Source organism: Delphinapterus leucas, chromosome X, assembly GCF_059928025.1.
Source record: "Delphinapterus leucas isolate spDelLeu-1000000601 "Yukka" chromosome X, BTC_Dleu_Yukka2, whole genome shotgun sequence".
NCBI lineage: Eukaryota > Metazoa > Chordata > Mammalia > Artiodactyla > Monodontidae > Delphinapterus > Delphinapterus leucas.
The window spans coordinates 62,991,384-63,014,691 of NC_143150.1; the positions used below are offsets into that span (position 1 = coordinate 62,991,384).

Sequence of the window (23,308 nt, forward strand, 5' to 3'; positions counted from 1 at the left end):
ATCCCCTCACTTTCAGTCTGTATGTGTCCCTAGGTTTGAAGTGGGTCTCTTGTAGACAGCATATATATGCATCTTGTTTTTGTATCCATTCAGCAAGCCTGTGTCTTTTCCTTGGAGCATTTAATCCATTCACATTTAAGGTAATTATCGATCTGTATGTTCCTATGCCCATTTTCTTAATTGTTTTGCGTTTGTTTTGTAGGTCCTTTCCTTCTCTTGTGTTTTACACTTAAAAAGTTCTTTTAGCATTTGTTGTAGAGCTGGTTTGGTGGTGCTGAATTCTCTTAGCTTTTGCTTGTCTGTAAGGTTTTGATTTCTCCATTGAACCTGAATGAAATCCTTGCCAGGTGGAGTAATCTTGTTTGTATGTTCTTACCTTTCATCACTTTACGTATATTATGCCACTCCCTTCTGGCTTGTAGAGTTTCTGCTGAGAAATCAGCTGTTAACCATATGAGAGTTCCCTTGTATGCTGTTCTTCATTTTCCCATTGCTGCTTTCAATACTTTTTCTTTTCTTTAATTTTTGCCTATTTGATTACTATGTGTCTTGTTGTGTTTCTCCTTGAGTTTATCCTGTATGGGACTCGCTGTGCTTCCTGGACTTGGGTTGCTATTTCCTTTCCCATGTTAGGGAATTTATCAACTATAATCTCTTCAAATATTTTCTTGGGTCCTTTCTCTCTCTCTTCTCCTTCTGGGACCCCTATAATGTGAACGTTGTGTTTAATTTTGTCCCAGAGGTCTCTTAGGCTGTTTTCATTTCTTTTCATTCTTTTTTTCTTTATTCTTTAATGCAGCAGTGAATTCCACCATTCTGTCTCCAGGTCACTTATTCGTTCTTCTGCCTCAGTTATTCTGCTATTGATCCCTTCTAGTGCATTTTTCATTTCAGTTATTGTATTGTTCATCTTTGTTTGTTTCTTCTTTAATTCTTCTAGGTCTCTGTTAAACATTTCTTGCATCTTCTTGATCTTTGCCTCCATTCTTTTTCCGAGGTCCTGGATCATTTTCATTATCATTATTCTGAATTCTTTTTCTGGAAGGTTGCCTATCTCCACTTCATTTAGTTGTTTTTCTGGGGTTTTATCTTGTTCCTTCATCTGGTACATAGTCCTCTGCCTTTTCATTTTGTCTATCTTTCTGTGAATGCATTTGTTTTTTTTTTCTACAGGCTGCAGGATTGTAGTCCTTCTTGCTTCTGCTGTCTTCTCTCTTGTGGATAAGGCTATCTAAGAGGATTGTGTAAGTTTCCTGATGGGAGGGACTCTACGGTTACCTTCTTAATGACTATAAATACATTAAGGAGATCAGTGCCAGTCTTTTTGTCTCTGTGACATAAGACCAAATTAGGTTTCATTCTAGTCCTCTTTGAAATGATTTGTTCTAAACCTTCTTTTATTTTTATTGCACCACACTCCATATTCCATTCATTTGGCAATGACATGTAATCAATGTCTACTGATGGTAAGTAATGTTCTGATCACTTAGCAAAAATCAAAGCCTCAAATTTGTTTCACTTTCACTCAAGTGTCCATTAGGAATCTGCCCTGAAGATTTGCAATTTTTTTTTTTTACTTAAGAAACTCATCAGTGTCCCCGCCAATGAAATGAAACATAATCCCTGACTTGCATGCAAAGGAAGACCCAAAAGAAGCACACATGAATGACCATCCATACTGCACATCAATGAAGACATTCTCTGGGACACACCTGTTACTTCTTTCTATAGATATGTATTTTGGGAAGGGAACTGCATATGCCTTCCATAGTACAAACAGACTGAGAATCAGGCTAAACAGGGCCCCTGTAAAAGAAAGGCAAAAAACATTTATTCCCCATACAATGGTAGAATCTTAAAGTAAACTCATTTCCAGAAAAACAGAAAATAATTTTGACAGAATGTTAACCTGGCTATTCCTTTCATAAATAAATAAACTATCTCTTATGAACACCTCTAAAACCTACAAATTTAACAGCATCACTTAAATATTGGCTTTTTGGACATAATCGACTTTCACTTTGAAGTACAAAAGAGTTTGCCTCACCTCATGCAATAGCATTTTAATGACCATTACCACCCCAAATGAACTAGACATAAGCCCTATCAAAGGCACAAGCAGTAAAATGGTAAAATATATAATCTCTCTCTTTTGTACTTACACTCTTTCCCAGCTGTCCAAATGTCCATAATTTATTCAATCAATGTTTACATTTATCAAATGCTCACTTTATAATATACCTCTATGCATTATAACTAAAAATTTTAAAAAGTTAAATAACTTAATACATCTCCCAAATCTTCACACAAAAAAAGGAATTTAATGGAAAGTTACACTATGGATAACTATAGCTGTCACAAACCTTTTGTCACTGCTATATACTGCAAAGGTAATGGAATCCAGTATGATAGCACAGACCTACAGCATAATCCAACATTATTCTACACCATATATGTGCTAAAAATATTTAGTAACTTAAAATAAATTGTATTAATTGTAATTGTCCTATTAATGCAGGTATAGATTATCTCTATAAACCTTACAACCACTGAAGTAAGACAAAAGATCCCCATTGATCAAGAGCTCCAAGTTTTCTACTGTACCATTTTTTACCAGGATGATATGTAACCATCTAAACCTCTTTAATTGAAGTTAAAAGAGGATCCTATATAGGTGATCATTAAGATAAAGCATTAAAGCATTAGTAACAACAATTAGGGAAAAGAATAAATGAAAACAATGAGAATTTTAATAAGGAACTAGGAAATATAGAAAAGAATCATTCAGAGCTGAAGAAAAAAATAAGTGAAATGAAAAATACACTAGAAGGAATGAATAGCTGACTGTTACAGAACATGTACATAATCTGGAAGATCGAATAATCAAAATCATCCAATCTGAATAGCAAAAAGAAAAACAAGTTTAAAAATGAGAGCAGTTTAAGAGATCTTTGGGATAACGTGAAGTGTACCAACATTCACATTATAAGGATCACAGAAGGAGAAAGAGGGGGTAGAAGATGTATTCAATTAAATTTTGGCTGAAAATTTCCCAAACTTAAGGAAAGAAACAGATCTCCATGTACAGGAAGCACAGAGGGTCCCAAACAAGATGAACCCAAACAAACCCATACCAAGACATATAATAATTAAAATGTCAAGTGCTAAAGATAAAGAGACAATTCTAAAGGCAACAAGAGAAAAACAAAGAGTCAAGTACAAAGAAACACCCGTAAGACTATTCACTTATTTTTCTGCAGAGATTTTGCAGGAAAGAATGGAGTGGTATGGTATATTCAAAGTACTGAAAGTGAAACCCTTGAAACCAAGGAAGTCTACCCAGCAAGATTATCATTTGGAATTGAAGGAGAGATAAAGAGCACATCAGACAAGCAAAAACTAATAGTTCATCTATACTAAACTTACCTTAAAAGAAACGTTAAAAGTTTTTTCTCTAAGTGGAAAAGACTATAACAAGAAGTAAGAATCTACAGGAAAGAAAAAGTCCCACCAGAAAAGGGAAATATAGAGTAAGGGTGAGGATATATCACTTAAGCCACTATGAAGATTAAAGTGCAAAAAAATTCTGAAAGTGACTATAGCTACAATAATCAGTGAAGGGGAAAAAATCAAAATGTAAAATATCAAAAACATGTCAAAAACACAAAATGTGAGGGAGGGTATAAAAAAGTAAGATCTTTTAGAATGTGTTTGACCTTAAATGACTACCAGCTTAAAGAAATAGATATAGTTATAGGTCAACATATATGAACCATATAGAAACCACAAATTAAAAACCTGCAAAAAGACACAAGAAATAGAGAAAGGAACAAAAGCATACCACTGAATAAAATCATCAACCCACAAGGGAAGAAACAAAAACAAGAAGAAATGAAAATAGGAACTACAAAAACTAATGGACAAATAGTAATAAAAAGAAAATAAGTACATATCTATCAATAATTTATTTAAATGTCAATGGACAAAATGCTCAAATCAAGAGACATAAGGTGGCTGATTGAAGGAAAAAAAAAACACCTATATATTGCTTACAAGAGAATCATTTCAGAACTAAAGAAACACAGTGACAAAGAGAAAGTGAGGACAGGTGGTGGAAGAAGTTATTTCATGAAAAAGGATACAACAAGGAAGTGAGGGGAGCAATACTAATATCAGAAAAATGGACTATAAAACAAGTTTATAACTAAAGACATAAAAGGGCATTCTATCATGATAAATGGAACAATACTGAAAGAGCATATTACACTCATTAACTTATAAGCACCCAATAGAAGAACACCTAAATATATAAAGCAAATGTTAACAGACAAAAAGGGAGAAAATAAAAACAATACAACAATAGTAGAGAACTTTAACAACCCACTAACTTCGATGGGCAGATCATCCAGACAGAAAATCAGTAAGGCAATAGTTGTCTCAAATAACACAATAGACCAGTTGGACGTTATAGATGTCTACAGGACATTACACCCAATAACAGCAGAATACAAATTCTATGCAAGTGCACACGGAACCTTCTCAAAGATAGCTAACAACCTAGGTCATAAAACAAGTCTCAACAAATTTGAGAAGATAGAAATTATATCAAGCATTTTTTCCAACCACATTGGTATGAAACCAGAGTTTAATTACAGAAAAAAGGGAAAATAATAAACAATTGTAGACAAAATAGCATGCTATTAAAAAAAACAATGGGTCAATGAAGAAATCAAACAGCAAATGAGAAAACACCTCAAGGCAAATGAAATTGGAAACACAATACTCCAAAACTATGGGATGCAGCAAAAGCAGTTCTAAGAAGGAAGATTATAGCAATGCAGGCCTTCCCAAAGAAGTAATAAAAATCTCAAATAAACAACACAAACCACCACCAAAATGAATCAGAAAATGTAGTACAAACAAAACCCAAAATTAGCAGAAGAAAGAAGTAATAAAGCTCTGACAGAAAATAAATAAGATATTTTTAAAAAATAGGAAAGATGAACAAAACCAAGAGCTGTTTTTTTTGTGAAAAAAATAAAAGGTAAACTTTTAGCCAGTCTTACTGAAAAGAAAGGAGAGCATCCAAATAAACAAAATAAGAAGTGAAAGAGAAAAAATAACAACTGATACCAGAGAGATGTAAAAATATCATAAGAGAATACTATGAACACTCATATGCCAACAATAGGACAACCTAGAAGAAATGAAAAAAATTCTAGAAACATATGACTTTCAAGACTTAATCAAAATAGAGTTTCAGGAGATCAAGATGGTGGAGTAGAAGGATGTAGAGCTCACCTCCTCCCACAAATACATCAAAAACACATCTACATGGGGAACAATTCTCACAGAATACCAATTGGAAGCCTGTAGACAATCTTATACAACCAAAGCTTCAAGAAAGATCCCCATGTAACTGGGTAGGAGAAACGGAAAAGGGAGAAGAAGATGAATTAGGATAAGGCCTGCATCCCTGGGAGGGAGCTGTGAAAGCAAAAGTGTTCCCTCACCTTAGGAACCTCCTTCACTGGTTGGGAGGTCTGCTGGGACAGATATGGGGGTTCAGAGGCTGAAGAGGAGAGGTGGAAGCTGGTCTGCAGCTCTGTAGGATAGAGAGAGACCAGTACACATGGTCTTCTCAACGTTGCAGTATTTCCCAGCCCTAGATGTGCGCCTGCTGGTTTGCATAGCAACTAGGTACAGAACCTTGGGCTTCAACATATAAACTTGGGGAAAGGACTTCATTTGTCCATGCAGAGACAGCTCAAAGATCCTGGTGTATGGGCCCAGCTGCAACAGGGGCTGCATGCAGGATGGAGTGCATGTTCTCCATACAAGTGCCATTGTCAACACAGGAAAGTAGGGATGTGGGTTTGCCATAGCATCCTCATTGTCAGCATGATCACAGTGGGGCATGGCTCTGGACTCTGCAGGTCCTGGAACTCTGTAAGAGTGCATATGGGGAGGCAGGGCTGATATCTGAGCCAATTACCAGAAATCCCACTGTGGACAATGAGAGGCAGCTCCAGCAGGTTCTTGATCCAGCGGATTTTGGGAATGGGAGCACACATGCATGCCTGAGGACCATCTCATATATGGGTTCAGGGGACAGGGTTCTGGTGGGTTTTCACACTGATGGCTTTGTGAGTGCACATGTACAACTAAGGGACCTCTGAGCTGACTACTGGAGCTCCCAAGTGGAGGTGATCCCTGAGGGCAGTGCCAGCATCAGTAATCTTTGTGGAGATGCACACTTCACTGGGTGGCAGGTGATGTCAGAGAATTGCACATCTAGGCAGACAACTCCTGGGGAACATGCAGCAGCTGTTTTCTGAGAGGGAGCAATCCAGTCCCATTTACCTCACACTACAGCTTAGATTTGGATCTGTGGGTTTCTACTCCAAAAACTGGGAAGCAGACCCAGCACCTGACAACAGTGTGAGAACCACAGAGAAAGGAATCCTCACCCAATATCCACTACAGGCACTGGTCACCACAACAGGAAACACACCCCCTATCAAGTGGACAAGGACCAGCATACACAGAGGAAAGATATGGCAAACATCATACCAAAAATAGCCCTTGCACTAAAAATATTAGACTCAAGTGGGCTACACAGGGAAACTCCCACATAAAAACAACCCTTCACAATCAGAATAGGTAACTGTATCTCCTACATTAATAGAGTCAGAGAAATATAAGAATAAAGAAGAGCAGAGGAACTACTCCTAAATAAAAGAACAAGAAAAATCCCCTCAAAGAACAAACAATGAAACAAACCTCTCCAATCTACAAGAAACCAAGTTTAAAAAGGAAGTAATAAAAATGTTGAAGGAATTAAGAAATATTATTGATAGAAATGTGTATCACTATAACAAGGAGCTAGAAACAATGAAGAGGAGCCAATCAAAATTAAACAACTCAATAGCTGAGATGAACACTGAGCTAAAGGTCATAAATAGCAAACTAAATAATGCAGAAGAAAAAATGAGAGATATGGAAGATAGAATAATGGTAATCACCCAATCAGAACAGCAGACAGAAAGATAAATAAAAGAAAATGAAAGCAACATATGAGATCTATGGGATAATATAAAGCATGCCAATCTATGCATTATAAGAATCCCAGAGGAGAAGAAAGAAAAAAGGGGATTGAAAATATATTTGAAGAAATTAAGGCTGAAAACTTCACAAACCTAAAGAAGGAAATAGATATCCAGATACAGGAAATACAGAGGTTCCAAATAAGATGAATCCAAACAGACCTACTCCAAGACATATAATCATTAAAATGGCAAAAGTTAAAAATAAACAGAGGTTGCTAAAGGCAGCAAGATAAAAACAGTCAGCTACAAGGGAGCTGCCATAAGGCTGTCAGCTGATTTATTTACAGAAACGTTGCAGGCCAGAAGGGAGTAGCATGATATATTCAAAGTCCTGAGGGAGAAAAACCTTCAAAGTAGGATACTCTACCCAGCAAGACTATCATTTAGAATAGAAGTAAAGTCAAAGTATTTCTCAGATAAGCCAAAACTAAAACAATACAGCAATACTAAACCTATCTTAAAAGAAATATTGAAAGTTCTTCTCTAAATACAAAAGAAGCAAGAATCTATAGGAAAGGGAAAATCACAATAGGAAAGGTAAAGGTATAAAAGAATTGAGGATCACTTAAACAAGCCAGTACATAGATTAAAATACAATAAAAATTCTGTGAAAGCAATTATAATTACAATGAACAGCAATAGTATGAACATGAGGTTGTAAAGTAGGACCCCAAAACCACAAAATGTGGGGGAGGAGAGTAAGAAAATATAGATCTTTTAGAACGTGTTTGAGCTTACATGACTACCAGTCTAAAGCAAGTAGATATAGTTATGGATTAACATACTTGAAAACCCGGGCAACCACAAATCTAAAACCTACAATAGACTCACAAAAACCAAAAAGAAGAGAACAAAAGCATAATACACAAGAAAAACATCAAGCCACAAAAAGAAAAAACAAAAAGAAAAAGAAAGAAGAAGAAATACAAAATCAACTGAAATACAAAGTTTAAAATGGCAATAAATACATATTTATCAAGAATTACCTTAAATGTCAATGGAGTAAATGCTCCAATCAAAAGACATACAGTGGCAGATTGGATAATAAAACAAGAGTCTACAGTATGTTGTCCACAAGACCCACTTTAGAGTGAAGGACACACATAGATTGAAAGTGAAATGATGGAAAAATATATTTCATGCAAACAGAAATGAAAAGAAAGTGGAGGTAGCAATACTGACATAAGAAAAAATAGATTGAAAACAAAGGCCATAAAGAAAGACAAAGAAGGACAGTATATAATAATAAAAGGCTCAATACAAAAGAATTATATTACAACTGCTAACATATAGGCACCCAATATAAGTGCACATAAAACAAATACTAACACACATAAAAAGATAAATTTAGAGGAGTACAATAATAGTAGGAGACATTAACACCCCAGTGACATCAATGGACAGACCTTCCAGACAGAAAATCCGTAAGGTGACAGAGATTCTAAATGACAGAATAGAACAGTTGGACTTAATTGATATTTTCACGACATTACATCCAAAAAATACACATTTTTTTCAAGGGCATATGGAACATTCTCTAGGAATGACCACATACTATGACACAAAACAAGCCTCAACAAATTTAAGAGGATAGAACTTATTTCAAGCATTTTTTCTGACCACAATGGCATGAAACTAGAAACCAGCCTTAGAAAGAGAAATGAGAGAGAAAAAAATGATTACATGGAGAGTAAACAACATGCTACTAAATAACAAATGGGTCAACAATAAAATAAAAGAGGAAAATTTAAATACCTTGAGACAAAAGACAATGAAAACACAACCATACAAAATCTATGGGATGCAGCAAAAGCAGTTCTAAGAAGAAAGTTCATTGTGATACAGGTCTTCATCAAAAAACAAGAAAAAACCTCAATTAAATAACCTAATCTACTACCTAAAAGAACTAGAACAAACAAAACCAGCAGAAGGATAGAAATAATAAAGATAATAGAGAAAATAAATAAAAGAAAGTTTTAAAAGCAACAAAAAAAATCAATAAAACCAAGAGTGGGTTTTTTTGAAAGGATAAATGAAATTGACAAACCACTGGCCAGGTCCACCAAGAAGAAAAGAGACAGGACCAAAATAAACGAAATAAGAAATGAAAGAGGATAAATAGCAATGAGCATAGCAAAAATACAAAATACGATAAGAAAATATTATGAACAGTTATATGTCAACAAATTGGACAACCTAGAAGAAATGGACATGTTTCTAGAAACATACAGCCCACTGAAACTGAAACAAGATGAAATACATAATTTGAATAGACTGATCACTAGAAGTGAAAAAGAATCTGTCATTTTAAAAAACTCCCTGCAAACAAAAGTCCAGACTGGATGGCTTCACTGGGGAATTCTACCAAACATACAAAGAAGACTTATAACAACTCTTCTCAAAATCTTCCAAAAGACTGAAAAGGAGGGAACACTCCCAAAGTCATTCTATGAAACCACCATCACCCTGATACTAAAAGCAGACATAGATACTACCAAAAAAGAAAATTACAGGCCAATATCTTTGATGAATATAGGTGTAACAGCTCTCAACAAAATATTAGCAAACCAAATCCAACAACACATAAAAAGGATCAATCAAGTTGGATGCATTCCAGTGTCAAAAGGACAACAAATCAATCAATATGATACAACACATTAACAAAAGAAAAGACAAAAACCACATGATCATCTCAACAGATGTAGAAAAAGCATTTGATAAAATTCAACATTCATTCATGATAAAAAACACTTGCCAAAGTGGGTATAGAAGTAACATATCTCAATATAATAAAAGTTATTTTTGACAAACCCATAGCCAATATGATATATTACTAAATGGTGAAATTCTGGAATAAGACAAGGGTGCCCATGCTCACTAATTCTATTCAACATAGTATTGGAAGTCCTAGCTACAGCAATCAGACCAGAAAAATAAATAAAAGAAATCAAACTAGGAATGGGAGGGGTAAAATTATCATTATATGAAGGTGACATGATACTCTATATAGAAAACCTTAAGACCCACACAAAAACTACTAAAAATGATGGATAAATTCAGCAAGGTAGCAGGATACAAGATTAATATACAGAAATCTGTTGCATTTCTTTACACTAACAATGAAATAACAGAAAGAGAAAGTTTAAAAAAAACATTTAAAATCACATCAAAAAATAACTAGGAATAAAACTAGCCAAGGAGGTGGAAGATTTATATTCTGAGAACAATAAAACACTGATAAAGGAAATTGAAGATGATTTAAAGGAATTGAAAGATATTCCATGTTCCTGGATTGGAAGAATTAATCTTGTTAAAATGGACATAATACCCAAATAAATCTACAGATTTAATGTAATCCCTATCAAGTTACCCATGACATTTTTCACAGAACTAGAACAAACAATTCTAAAATTTATATGGAACAACAAAAAACCCAGAATTACCAAAGCAATCCTGAGGGAAAAAAAAAAAAGCTGTAGGCATAACCCTCCCAGACTTCAGACAACACTACAAAGCTACAGTAATCAAAAGGATGTGGTATTGGCACAAAAACTGATATATGGATCAGTGGAATAGAATAGATAGCTAAGAAATAAACCCACATATCTAAGATCAATTAATCATTGTCAATTGGCAAGTGGTGTTGGAAAAGTTGGACAGCTGTATGTAAATCAATGAAGTTAGAACACTCCCTCACACCATACACAAAAATAAAATCAAAATGCCTTAAAGACTTAAATATAAAACACAGGACACCATAGAACTCCTAGAAAAGAACACAGGCAAAACATTATCTGACATAAACCATAGCAATGTTTTCTTAGGTTAGTCTCCCAAGACAATAGAAATAAAAGCAAAAATAAACAAATGGGACCTAACCAAATTTATAAGCTTTTGCACAGCAAAGGAAAGTATAAACAAAATGAAAGGAAACCTGTAGACTGGGAGAAAATATTTGTAAATGATGGAACCGACAAGGGCTTAATTTCCAAAATATACAAACAGCTCATAAAATTCAATTTAAAAAAAATATCAAATAATGGGCTAAAGTTCCAAATACACATTTCACCAGTGAGGATGTACTGATGGCTAATAGGCACAAGAAAATATGCTCAATATCGCTAATTATTAGAGAAATGCAAATAAAAACTACAGTGAGGTATCACCTCACTCTGGTCAGAATGGCCGTCATGAAAAAGTCTACAAATAACAAATGCTGGAGAGGGTGTAGAGAAAAGGGAACACTCCTACATTGTTGGAAGGAATGTAAATTGATGCAGCCACTATGGAGATCAGTCTGGAGGTACCTTAAAAAAACTAAAATTAGAGTTAACTTATGATCCAGCAATCCCACTCCTGGCCATGTATCTGAAAAGGATAAAAGCTCTAATTTGAAAAATACATGTACCCCAGTGTTCATAAAGGCACTATTTACAATAACCAAGACATGGAACCAACCTAAATGTCCATCAACTGATGAATGGATAAAGAAGATGTGGTATGAAATATCACTCAGCCATAAAAAATTATGTATGAATATTATTTGTAACAGCCTCAATGGACCTAGACATTATCATATTAAGTGAAAAGAAAAATATTATATGATATCACTTATATGTGGAATACAAAAAATAGTACAAATGTACTTATTTACAAAACAGAAGCAGACTCACAGACATAGAAAAACTTATAGCTACCAAAGAGGAAGTGGGGGGGAGAATAAGTTATGACTATGGAATTAACAGATGCACAGTACCATATATAAACTAGATAAACAAAAAGGATTTACTGTATAGCACAGGGAACTATATTCAATGTCTTGTAATAAATTATAATGGAAAAGAATTTTTAAATAGTATATATATAGTATACATGCACACACACACACACACACACACATATATATATAAAACCAAATCACTTTGATGAACACCTGAAGCTAACACAATATTGTAAATCAACTGTTCTTCAATTAGAAAATGGAAACAAACAATTTGAACAGGCAGGTAATTAGTAGTGAAAACTGAATAATAAATAATCTCCCAGCAAACAAACCAGAAATTGATGACTTCAAAGTGGAATTCTACCAAACATATAAAGAACAGCTAACACTTATCCTTCCCAAAGTATTCTAAAACATTTAAGGGGACTAACACTTCCAAATTCATTCTAGGAGGCCACCATTACCCTGATATCAAAATCAGACAAAGACATTACCAAAAAAAAAAAAAAAAGGAAATTACAGGTCAATAACTCTGATAAATATAGAGACAAAAATCCTTAACAAAATTTCATCAAACTGAATCCTACAGGGCTTCCCTGGTGGCGCAGTGGTTGAGAGTCCGTCTGCCGATGCAGGGGACACGGGTTCATGCCCTGGTCCGGGAAGATCCCACATGCCGTGGAGTGGTTAGGCCCATGAGCCATGGCTGCTGAGCCTGTGTGTCTGGAGCCTGTGCTCTGCAGCAGGAGAGACCACAACAGTGAGAGGCCTGCATACCGCAAAAAAACAAAAACAAAAACAAAAACTGAATCCTACAGAGTATAACAAGAATCATACATCATGATCTAATGGAATTTTTTCCAGGGATGCAAGGATGGTTCAACATTCACAAATCAATCAACATGATACAACACATTAACAAATGAAAGAGAAAATCACATGATCATCTCAGGATATGCAGAAAAAGCATTTGAGAAAATTCAACATCTACTCATGATGAAATCCCTCATCAAAGTTGGTATAGAGGGAAAATATCTCAACATAATGATGGCCATTTATTATAAACCCACAGCTAGCATCATACTTATTCGTAAAATGCTGAAAGCTTTTCCTCTAAAATCAGGGACAGGACAAGGATGCCTAGTCTCACCATTTTTATTTCACACAATATTAGAAGTCCTAGCCATAGCAATTAGACCAGAAAAAGAGAAATAAATATTGAGAGTATCCAAATTGGAAGCGAAAAAGTGAAACTATACCTATTTGCAAATGACATGATACTATATGTAGAAAACCCAAGTCTCTACCCAAAAGCTATTAGAACTAATAAATGAATTCAGTAAATTTGCAGAATACAAGATTAATATACAGAAATCTGTTACTTTTCTATACTCTAATAATGAACTATCAGAAAATTAAAGCAAGAAAATATTCCCATTTATTATTGCATAAAAACAATAATATACCTAGGAATAAACTTCACCAAGGAGCTGAAAGACCTATACTCTGAAAACTATAAAACATGAAGGAAATTAAAGTTGATACACAGAAAAGGAAAGATGTCCCATGTTCTATCATTGGAAGAATTAATATTATTTAAATGTATTAAAATGTCCATACCAAAGCAATCTACAGATTTAATGCAATCTGTATCAAAATATGCATGATATTTTTCACAGAACTAGAACAATTATTCCTAAAAGTTATATGAAACCCCAAAGACCACAAATTGCCAAAGCAATCTTGAGAAAAAGAACACAGCTGGAGTTATCATTCTCCCTGACTTCATACTATACTACAAAGCTACAGTAAATGAAACAGCACAGTACTGGCATAAAAACAGACAAGAACAGAGCAATGGAACAGAATTGAGAGGTAGGAAATAAACCCACCAACCTATGGTCCATTAATCTAAAACAAAGTAGCAAGAATATAGAATGAAGAAAAGACAATATCTTTAATAACTGGTGCTGGGAAAACTTGATAGCTACATGTAGAAGAATGAGATTATAAGATTTCTTCACAGTGTATACAAAAATAAACTCAAAATGGCTTAAAGACCTAAATGTAAGTCCTGAAAGTTTAAAACTCCTAGAAGAGAACATAGGCAGAACACTCTTTGACATAAGTCATAGCAATATACTTTTGGTTTTTTCCCTAAGGCAAAAGAAATAAAATTTTAAAAAAATTGGGATGTAATTAAACTTAAAATAATTTCCACAGCAAAGTAAACCATAGAAAAAATGAAAATACAACCTACAAAATGGGGAAAAATTAACTGCAAATTATATAACTGATAAGAGGTTAATATCCAAAATGTGTCACCAGCTCCTACAGTTCAATATCAAAAAACAGCTTGATTTAAAAATGGGCAGAAAACCTGAGTAAGACATTTTTCCAAAGAAGACATGCTTTTGGCTAACAGGCACATGAAAGATGCTCAACATTGCTAATCATCAGAGAAATGAAAATCAAAACCACAATATCACCTCATACCTGTCAGATGGCTATCATCAGAAAATTCTACAAGTAACAAATGTTGGTGAATATGTGGAGAAAAGTGAACTCTTGTACATTGTTGTTAGGAATGTACATTGGTGTGTTCTCTGTTGAGGATGTACATTGGTGCAGCCACTACAGAAAACAGTATGAAGGTTTGTAAAAAAAAGAAAACCTAAAAATAGAGTACCATATGATTTAGCAATTCTACTGATGGGTATATATCTGAAGAAAACAAAAACACTAATTCAAAAAGTTACATGCATACCAATGTTCATGGCTGCATTATTAAAATGGCCATAATATGGAAGCAACCCAAATGTTCATCAACAAATGAATTGATAAAGAAATTGTGGTATATATTTACAATGAAATATTACTCAGCCATAAAAAAGAATGAAATTCTGCCATTTGCAATGATGTTTGGACCTAGAAGGTATTATGCTGAGTGAAATAAGTCAGACAGAGAAAGACAAATGTTGTATGTTATCACTCATATTTGCAAGCTAAAAATAAAAAGAATGTATAAAACAAAGCAGAAAAAGTCTCATAAATATAGAAAACATACTAGTGGAGACCAGTATGGAGAGTGGAGGGTGAAGGGGCAAGATAGGGGTATGGGATTAAGAGGTACAAACTACTATGTATAAAATAGATAAGCAACAAATATATATTGTATAGCAGAGGGAAATATAGATTTTATCTTGTAATAACTTTTAATGGAGCATAATCTATAAAAATACTGAATCACTACGCTACACATCTGAATCTATTATAATATTGAAAATCAACTATATTTCAATAACCAAAACACATTTCTAAATTTGGATACAGAAGAAATCTTAAGATAAATTAAAAACATATTTTGAACTTAGAAAAAAGGAAAATACAAATTATCAAAATTTGTAATATGCTGACATAGCATTGCTTAGAGGAAAATTTATAGCTTTGAATGCATATATTAGAAAAAAGGAAAGGTCTAAAAACAATAATCTAAGCTTCCACTTCAAAAACAAGAAAAAGTAAAGGTACTTAATTCCAAAGTAATCATAAGAAAATAAAAGGTATTGTAAAAGGATACAAATTTCCAGTTATAAATAAGTTCTGGGAATCTAATATTCAGCCTGGCAACTTTAGTTGGCAGTATTGTATTGTATACTTGAAAGTTGCTGAGAGTAGATTTTACATGCTCTAAACACACAAAAATTCTAATAATGTAAGATGATGGATGTATTAACTAATCTTACTGTGGTAAACATTTTCACAACACATATGTGTATCAAATCATCACATTGTACTCCTTAAACTTTTTATGTCAATTATATCTCAATAAAGCTGGACAAAATAAAATAAAATAAAAATGAAAGCAGAAATCACCTAAACTGAAAACAGGAAATCAATAGAGAAAATTAAAAATACCAAAATCTGGTTCTTTTAAGAGATCAATAAAATTGATAAACTTCTACCCAGGATAACTAAGAATATAATAGAGAAAACAAATTACTAATATCAGAGCTAAAAGAGGGGACATTATTACAAATCTCATGGACTTTAAAAGAATAAAGAAATATTTTGAACAACTCTATGCCCACAGTTTTGATAGCCTAGGCAAACTGAATAAATTCCTTAAAACACTTGATCTGCCAAAATTCTTACAAGAAGAAAAAGATAATCTGAATAATCCTGTATCTATAAAATAAATTGAATAAATAATAACATTCCAAAACAGAAAACTCCAATCCTAGATGTGTTCAGTTGAAAATTCTACTAATCATTTAAAGAATAAATTATATTAATTTTCTACAATCTGTTCAAGGATATAGAAGCAGAGGGAACGTTTCTGAAATCATTCTCTGAAGGCAGCATTTTTCTAATACCAAAATTAGACAAAGACTTTTCAAGAAAAGATAATACATACCAATATCTCTCATGACCACAGATGAAAAAATCCTCCTCAAAGTAAGACCAAATTAATTTTAAAGTGTATATAAAGGATTACACACTACAACCAAGTGTGATTTATTCCAGTTATTCAGGGCTACTTCAACATTCAAAAATAAATTAATAAGAGGGAGTGACATCAGCATCATGATGATGTGATTCATTTATTTATTTTCTCCCATTTAATTACAACTAGTTGGACATACATAACCAAACAAAAGTGCCTCTGCACAGCACAACAGTACACCTGAGAGACCCATCAATCTGTCTATCTGAAAGTGGGTGGAATGGACCTTGGAGGAGGCTGCAGAACCAGGGGAGTGTTGGCAAAACCTGAAGTGGCACTGGGCCAGCATAACCTTTCTGGCACAGGAGGTAAAATGTGAAGGTGGAGTTAGGGGTCTGTCCAACCATGTGTACTGTAGTGGGAAGGATTCTTTGCTCCCTTTAAGAAGAGACTGCACTTACTGTGGAGAAGAAAAGGAAGGGCAATAAGATAGACAAGGAAAGTGAAAGGAATGTGTTTTTTGCTGTCTGCCTCAGGACTTAGGTAAGAGATCCACCCACAGATCTCTGGTACACCCCCCAATCAAGGATCCCCTTACTGGGCCATGGGCACCCCTAAGACCCCAAATGTTAAGCACATACCTCCTCCCATTATGCCACCACCATTTTCTGTTTTGTTTTGTTTCTTTGCCAGCTTTTTTGTTAACGCACATAACACCCAAAATTAGTGGCCAGTCAGCTCTGGTACAAAAACAAAAACTTGTGCTATACTGTTACCTTCTGGAAAACAAAAGGAAGGCTCCTAATTACCAACATGTTAAATTGTTAGAATCCACATAAACAAAGCCTTAACTAAGTAAGAAATGTGTTCACCACTTTAAATGCAGCAGCAGAGACACTTTTCATTACCATTATAAAAAAACCACAGTAATATAGTATCACAAAAATAAAATTTAAAATTTCCACAAACCAATCAAAAGACATGGGATATTGCAGTCAGTCTGATAAAGGTTCAACAAGCCTGTAATGAAGAAAGTCAATGAGCTAAAAGACTACTCAGAAATGCAACACAATGATGTCAGATATAAAATTAATGAACAGAAAATGTACATTACCAAAAAGATAGAAATTCTAAAAAAAAAAATCCAAAGAGAAATTCTAGAGCTCAAGAACTCAATAAATGAAGTGAAGAATGCATTAGAAAATGTTAGAAATAGAGCAGATCTTATAGAATGTAGAATAAGCAATCTCAAGTTTAGGAATTTAGAAATGATTCAGGTGGAAGAAGAGAGAGAATTATTTTTTTAAAAAAGTGAATAAACCCTAAGAGAACTCTCAGACTTCTTCAGAAGAACCAACATAATATTAATAGATAAAGAGGGACAAGGGACCAGATAACTTATTTAAGAAATTAATAGCTGAGAACGTCCACACCCTGGGGAAGGAAATGGATATACAAGTCCACAAAGCTAATAGAACATCTTATCCCAATGTAAAAGACCTTCTCCAAGACACATCATATAAAACTGACAAAATCCAATGATAAAAAAAGAACTTAAAGGCAGCCAGGGGAAAAATACTAATCTACAGAGGAACCCTTATTAGTCTATCATCAGACTCTTCAGCAGAAACTCTGCAGCCAAGCAAAGAGTAGAATGTCATATTCAAATACTCAAAGATAAAAATTGCCAGCCAGGGATACTCTATCCAGAAAAGTTTTCTTTCAGATATGAATGATAAATAAAGGCTTTTCCAGACAAACAAAAACTGATAGAATTCATCAACACTAGAACTATCTTATAAGAAATGCTGAAATAAACTCTTCAAATTGAAACAATAAAAAGTACACAAAACTCTGAGGTGATAAATAGAGAGAATTAGAAAATAGTAACTCTTTTTCAGAATAATATGTTTAACATTTAATAATAGCATAAATGTTCAAGGAAAGGAGCATTAAAAATAGCTATAGCTACTACAGGTTGGTAATAAAATCACATCATGAAAAGATAATTTGTGACATCAAAAATAAAAATAAAATGGGAAGAGGAATAGGATGAAAAGTTTATAGGTAAATAAAGACAAACTGCTATCAGCAAAAGTGACTATTTTATCTATGAGTTGTTTTCTGTAAACTGTATGGTAACCACAAAGCAAAAATCTTGGACAGAAACATTAAACAAAAAGGGGGGGAATGGAGCAAATCACCGTGAGAAACCACAAATTTACAAAAATGGACAGAAACAGAGGAAAAAGAAGCAATGGAGAGACAGAATAACCAGAAGGTAAATGATAAAATGACAGTAGTAAATCTTTACACATAAATACTGACCTTAAATGTAAATGGATTAAACTCACCAATCCAAAAGCATTGAGTGGCTAAAAAGATTAAAACAACAACAACAACAACCATATGTTGCCTACAGGAGACTCATTTCAGCTCTAAAAACACATATAGGCTAAAAGTAAAACAGTGAAACGTGACATGTCAAGAAAACAGAAACAAAAAGAAGGTGAGCATAGTCATACTTATATCAGACAAAATAGATGTCAAGCCAGAAAAAGTTAACAAGAGACAAAGAAGGTCATTATATAACAATAAAAGTGTCACTACAATAAGAAAATATAACAGCTATATATATACTCTCAACCCACCAGCACCAAAATATTTTAAGCAAATACTAACAGATCTTAAGTGAGAAATAGACAAAATTGCAATAATAGTAGGGTACATCAACATACTTGTAACATTGACATTGAAACATACCTTGGAACAAATGGACTTAACAGAGATACAGCCATACCTCAGAGATATTGTGGGTTTGGCTCCAGATATCTCCACAATGAAGCAAATATCATAATAATGCAAGTCACACAAATTTTTTGTTTCTCAGTGCATATAGAAGTTATGTTTATACAATACTGCAATCTATTAAGTATGCAATAGAATTATGTCTAAAAAAATAATGTGCATACCTTAATTAAAAAATACTTTAATTGATCAAAAATGCTAACCATCATCTGAGCCTTTAGCAAGTCATAGCATTTTTGATGGTGAAGGGTTTGAAATATGGGGAAAATTATCAAAATATGACACAAAGACACAAAGTAAGCAAATGTTATTGGAAAAATGGTGCCAAGAGACTTGCTCAACACAGGGTTGCCACAAACTTTCAATTTGTAAAAACTTCCATATCTGCAAATCATGATAAAATGAAGCACAATGAAACTAGTTATGCATGTACAGACATTCCATCCAACAGCGGCAGAATACATATTCTTCTCAAGGGCACAGGAATAATTCTCAAGCATAGATCATATGACAGGCCACGAAACAAATCTTAACAAATTCAAGAAGATTTAATCATACTTACTATCTTTTCTGACCACAATGGTATGAAACTAGAAATCAACAAGAGAAAGTGAGAGGACCTAGAGAAAAGGAAATTAAGCAATACCTTTATGAACAAAAATTGGGTAACAGAAGAAATCAAAAGGGAAATAAAAAGTTATCTAGAAACAAATAAAAATGAAAATAGAATGTATCAAATCTTGTGGGATAGAACAAAAGCAGTTCTGAGAGAAAAGTTTATAGCAGTAAATGGATATATTAGTAAATTAGAAAGATTTCAAATAAACGACATAAGTTTACTCCTCAAGGAATTAGAAAAAGAACAAATTAAGCTGAATTCACAAAAGGAAGGAAATAATAAAGATCAGAGCAGAGATAAATGAAATATAGACCAGAAAAATAATAGAAAGAATTAATGAAACTAAGAGATAGTTCTTCAAAAAGATAAACAAAATTGGAAAATCTTTAGCTAGACTATGAAAAACAAAGAGAGAAATTTCAAAAAATAAAATTATAAAAGAAAGAGGAGACATTTCAACAGGAATGATATGACAGGAATACATAGAATCACAAGAGACTACTATGAATAATTATACGGCAAAGTACATAACTTTGAAGAAATGAACACATTTCTCGAAATAGACATCTACCAAGACTGAATCAAGAGGAAATAGAAAATCTGAACAGTACAACAAGTAAAGAAATTGAACCTATAATAAAAAAAAGTCCCAAAGCAGAGAACTCCAGAACCAGATGGCTTCCCTGGAGAATTCTACCAAATATTTAAAGGAGAATTAACACAACCCTCTTCGGGGATTGACATACATACACTAATATGCATAAAATAGATAACTAATAAAAACCAGCTGTATAAAAAATTAAATTAATTAAACTAAATTAAAAAAAAACACAACCCTCTTCGAAATCTTCCAAAATATTGAGGAGGAGGTAAGACTTCCAAACTCATTCTACAAAGCCAACATTATCTTGATATCAAAATGAGAAAAGGGAGGGAGGAACCAAGATGGCAGAGTAGAAGGACATGCTCTCAATCTCTCTTGCAAGAACACCAGAATCACAACTAGCTGCTGGACAATCATCGACAGGAAGACACTGGAACTCACCAAAAAATATACCCCACATCCAAAGACAAAGGAGAAGCCACAATGAGATGGTAAGAGGGGCGCAATCACAGGAAAATCAAACCCCATAACTGCTGCATGGGTGACTCACAGTCTGGAGAACACTTATACCACAGAAGTCCACCCACTGGAGTGCAGGTTCTGAGATGCACGTCAGCCTTCCCAACCTGGGGGTCTGGCAATGGGAGGTGGAATTCCTAGAGAATCAGACATTGAAGTCTAGTGGGAATTGATTGCAGGACTTCGACAGTACTGGGGGAAACAGAGACTCCACTCTTGGAGGGCACACACAAAGCAGTGTGGGAATTGGGACCCAGGGGAAAGAGCAGTGACCCTAGGGGGGACTGAACCAGACCTACCTGCTAGCATTGGAGGGTCTTCTGCAGAGGTTGGGGGGGTGCGCTGTGGCTCACCGTGCAGACAAGGACTCTGGCAGCACAAGTTGTGGGAAGTACTCCTTGGCGTGAGCCCTCCCAGAAACTATCATTAACCCCAGCCCAGGTAGGCTCCAGTGTTGGGTTGCCTCAGGACAAACAACCAACAGGGAGGAAACACAGCACCACGCATCAATAGTCAAGTGGATTAAAGTTTTACTGAGCTCTGCCCACCAGAGCAACAGTCAGCTCTATCCACCACAAGTCCCTCCCATCAAGTCTCTCAGATACCCAAATCTACCAGAGGGCAGACAGCAGAAGGAAGAAGAACTACAGCCTGCAACCTGTGGAACAAAAACCACATTCACAAAAAGATGGACAAAATGAAAAGGCAAAGGGATATGTACCAGATGAAGGAACCAGATAAAACCCCAGAAAAACAACTAAATGAAGTGGAGATAGGCAACCATCCAGAAAAATAATTCAGAATAATGATAGTGAAGATGATCCAGGACCTTGGAAAAAGAATGGAGGCAAAGATCGAGAAGATGATAAAAGTGCTTAACAAAGACACAGAAGAATTAAAGAACACACAAACAGACATGAACAACACAATAACTGAAATGAAAACTACACTAGAAGGAATCAATAGCAGAATAACTGAGGCAGAAGAATGGATAAGTGACCTGGAAGAGAGAATGGTGGAACTCACTGCAGAACAGAATAAAGAAAAACCATTGAAAAGAAATGAAGACATCCTAAGAGACCTCTGGGACAACATTAAACGCAACAACATTCACATTAAAGGGGTCCTCAAAGGAGAAGAGTGAGAGAAAGGATAGAGAAAATATTTGAAGAGATTATAGTTGAAAACTTCCCTAACATGGGAAAGGAAATAGCCACCCAAGTCCAGGAAGTGCAGGGAGTCCCATACAGGATAAACCCAAGGAGAAACACAACAAGACACACAGTAATCAAATTGGCAAAAATTAAAGACAAAGAAAAATTATTGAAAGCAGCAAGGGAAAAATGAAAAATAGCATACACGGGAACTCCAATAAGGTTAACAGCAGATTTCTCAGCCGAAACTCTACAAGCCAGAAGGGAGTGGCATTATATACTTAAAGTGATGAAAGGGAAGAACCTACAACCAAGATTACTCTACCCGGCAAGGATCTCATTCAGGTTCGATGGAGAAATCAAAAGTTTTACAGACAAGCAAAAGCTAAGAGAATTCAGCACCACCGAACCAGCTCTACAACAAATGCTAAAGGAACTTCTCTAAGTGGGAAACACAAGAGAAGAAAAGGGCCTACAAAAACAAACACAAAACAACTAAGAAAATGGTCATAGGAACATACATATTGATAATTACCTTAAACGTAAATGGATTAAATGCTCCAAGCAAAAGACACAGGTTTGCTAAATGGATACAAAAACAAGACCTATATATATGCTGTCTACAAGAGACCCACTTCAGACCTAGGGACACATACTGACTGAAAGTGAGGGGATGGAAAATGATATTCCATGCAAATGGAAATCAAAAGAAAGCTGGGGTAGCTATACTCATATCAGATAAAATAGACTTTAAAATAAAGAATGTTACAGGAGACAAGGAAAGACACTACCTAATGATCAAGGGATCAATCCAAGAAGAAGATATAACAATTATAAATATATAGGCACCCAACATAGGAGCGCCTCAATACATAAGGCAACTACTAACAGCTATAAAAGAGGAAATCGACAGTAACACAGTAATAGTGGGGGACTTTAACACCTCACTTACACCAATGGACAGATCATCCAAAATGAAAATAAATAAGGAAACAGAAGCTTTAAATGACACAATAGACCAGATAGATTTAATTGATATTTATAAGACATTCCATCCAAAACAGCAGATTACACTTTCTTCTCAAGTGCTCACAGAACATTCTCCAGGATAGATCACATCTTAGGTCACAAATCAAGCCTCAGTAATTTTAAGAAAATTGAATTCATATCAAGCATCTTTTCTGACCACAACACTATAAGATTAGAAATGAATTACAAGGGAAAAATGTAAAAAATGCAAACACATTGAGCTTAAACAATACGTTACTAAATAACCAAGAGATCACTGAAGAAATCAGTCAAAGAGGAAATCAAAATATACCGAG

At 34.5% G+C, this 23,308-nt stretch overlaps 1 pseudogene; it reads right to left on the reverse strand.

The window, feature by feature from the left end:
- Nucleotides 1–1,405: 1,405 nt before the first annotated feature.
- LOC149744258 (transmembrane protein 182-like) overlaps nt 1,406–23,308 on the reverse strand; it is a 67,376-nt pseudogene continuing 45,473 nt past the window's right edge.